We start from the raw sequence: 3,311 nt of genomic DNA on the forward strand, positions 1-3,311 counted from the left end.
GCATCTAGCTGAAGATTTGCAGGGTTTATAAAGGCACACAACCAACCAGGTGTTTGGATTACCACCACATGTTGTTCTGCTGGAAACAAGCAACAAGTGGTCACTGCCTCAAAACTTTAACCCTTCATTCCCCGCCCCCCTTGACTTATGGTCCTGAGACACCATCTTGTGGCTCTGGCCCAAAACTAAACTCCAACAGCTCTTGATCTTGAATGGGTATGGTCCCTCTCTGACCTTAGCCATTCTATTAAACAACAATACCAATAACAATCAGTTCATTTTTCTTTTCTTGAGGTGTATGCAGAGTGGTTGGGTAGGATGCTTGGAGACTTCCCCATGTTTCCCACAGTTGTCCAGGGCAAAGTGGTCAGCCATTCTGGTTTGGGAGCAATGGATCCAAGCAGCTATGCCATCCACCTTAAGGGGAGTAGGTGTAGCCAGTAGCACCATGTGAGGTCCCTTCCACCAAGGTTCCAGAGATCTCAGGTTGTGCCTTCAAACAAACACCCAGTCCCCTGGTTTAAACAACTTGGGGGTTGGAATAGAAGCAGAATCACATAATGCTCTAAGCTGGGGCCACATCCTCTTATGCACCAGCTGTAAATAGTCAAGATTACACAGAAATTCAGTATCATCCAAATCAGCAAGCAATTCAGTCTGGAGGGTAGGTTGGGGGGTGTCCATATATTATTTCAAAAGGAGTAAAGCCAAGCTGATTGGGTGAATTTCTTACTCTAAACAGGGCAAAAGGAAGCAGCGATACCCAGTCTGCACCAGTCTGCAAGGCCAATTTAGTTAAGGTCTCTTTTAGAGTCCAATTCATTCTTTCTACCTGCCCTGAACTCTGGGGTCTATAAGCACAGTGCAATTTCCAATCCATCCCCAGTGCAGCAGCTATTCCCTGACTTATTTTGAGACCAAGGCCGGTCCATTGTCCTACCCAATGGTGGATGGGAAGCCATACCTGGGTAGGATTTCTTCCAGGATCTTCTTAGACATGATGTTCGCCGTCTCATGCTTTGTTGGATAGGCTTTGACCCATCCTGAAAAGGTGTTTACAAAAACTAGCAAGTATTTATATCCAAATTTTCCAGTTATAATTTCTGTGGTCTACTTCCCAATACACACCTGGCCTATCTCCATGGATGTGAGCTCCTTTTATAACCAGTTGATTGGGGCAATTGGTGAGCTGACAGGCTTTAAAATTTTTAACAGTGTCCTCAATGAGTTGATTTCCTTGCCTGATTTTTACTTCTAAGAGTCAGCAAGTCCTGCATTCTTTGGGTTCCCATGTGAGAGACCTGATGGATTCTCATAAGAATTCCCTTGCCCAATCTTTGTGGCAAGATAAGTTTCCCCTCATCAGTCTTCATTTCTTTCTCTGTTCGGGGGTTTATAGGCCATGGAAATTTCCTTTATTCACTCCAAGACTTCTTGGGAGTACTGAGGCTCAAGAGGCAAAGCTCGTGGCCCTGGGTCTACTTCCACTCTGGGTTTGAGGCTGCCTCTTTAGCTGCCTGATTGGCCAAGTTATTTCCTTTGGTTATTGAATCAGTTACCTTTTGATGTCCAGGACAGTGCATAATGGCAATATTTGCTGGTTCCCATAAGGCCTGGATGAGGCTTAAAATTTCTTGTTTGTTTTAATAGCCTTTCCCTCAGTAGTCAACAGCCCCCTCTCTTGGTAAATGGTTCCATGGACATGCATAGTGGCAAAAGCATAATGACTGTCTGCGTAAATGTTTAGTCTCTTCCCTTTTCCCATCTGTAGGGCTTTTGTTAGTGCCACTAGTTCTGCTCTTTGTGCAGATGTTCCCTGGGGGAGTGCTTCTGCCCACACTATCTCAGTGTCCATGGTGACTGCTGCACCTGTGTACCTTTTTCCATCTCAAATGAAACTGCTGCCGTCTGTGAACCAGGTGGATTACCACCACGTGTTGCTCTGCTAGAAACAAGCAACAAGCAGTTACTGCTTCAAAACTTTGACCCTTCACATGAAGATGCTACTAGTGTTCTCTAGACACTTAAGGTTGGAGACACAAAACACTCGAAATTATTAAATCATTTTATAGGCAAAAGGAGAGATTCAGACTCTATGAGGATGGCTCCTCATATCCAGAGACAGTAAATTCACAGCAGCTCAATACTAAGTGACAGAACTGGCATGGACTGTGGATATTTGCTCCCAAATCCTGTGACACTCATTTCTCACTTTTGGCCTCAAACCTGTGACCAGAGGGGAAGATGAGGAGAGAAAATCCTTCTCAGAGAAAGCACCTATAAAGAACATTGGGTAGATTACTTATAAATTCAAACCATGGGAATGACCCTATTTAGAAGACAGATTGTCCAGATTAAAAACGTGAAGAAGAGAAGAAATAAGGTGCCAGTGGCTGCTGTCTGTAATCCCAGGTCCTCAGGAGGCTGAGATGTAGAGAAACTTAGTTTGAATCCAGCCAGTGTAGGAAAGTCCATGACACAGTTATTTTTAAGAGATCACAGAAATACCCAGAAGTGAGTCTGTGACTCAAGCTTAATGCACCATCCTTGAGCAAAAGTAGCTCAGGGACCATGCATAGGCTCATATTTCCACCCCAGGACCTGCACCCTCAAAAAGAGCCTGTACTTCCATGTCTTTATCTATGTATTGTATTCCTATAGGTGAAATTCCCGAGTAGCTATGATGAATGGCACCAACCTAGGAAATTTTATTCAATACAATGAGTTCATAACACAGAGACTGCTTTCAAGACAGTGCATGTTCCGGGGCTCCGTTCACTGTTCCCAGTGTAACCTGAGAGTTTCTCTGCATCCCAGGCCTCCTGGAGGAAGTCTCTTGTTGTCTGGACAGGCACACAAAAGACCTCACTCCTGTACAGCTGGGTAACAAACAACTCCATCTGGGCCAGTTATTGAGGATTAGTGTGGGCGGGCTCTGAAGGTCAGGAAAAAAAAGCCTGTTTGTACCCTTAGCGATCTCTCTCCCCAGTGCTCTGTTTTAACAGGAGGTCTTCATGTTTGCCACCTCCCATGGAAGGCCAAGTTCTGTGCACTTATCGTGCCTTTACGAGACTATAATCTGCTGTTCAGTTACAGTGCTCAATAAAATTCAGGAGTCCTTTAGGCAGACAACTAGAGCACTGAACATAATGAAACGTTTCATTGCAGGCAATGTTGGGCCTATGATGCCTATCCTATGTTTCTGGAAGCTTGGGAAACCCAAGCACATGTTGGATATCACAAAGCTTCCTGTCATCTAGGACTGGTGAAGCTCATCAAGTTTTGAAACCTTTGACTTCTCCTAGTTGGGC

The sequence above is a fragment of the Dipodomys spectabilis genome, unplaced genomic scaffold (genome assembly GCF_019054845.1).
Source record: "Dipodomys spectabilis isolate Male_0828 unplaced genomic scaffold, ASM1905484v1 ptg000250l, whole genome shotgun sequence".
Classification (NCBI taxonomy): Eukaryota; Metazoa; Chordata; class Mammalia; order Rodentia; family Heteromyidae; genus Dipodomys; species Dipodomys spectabilis.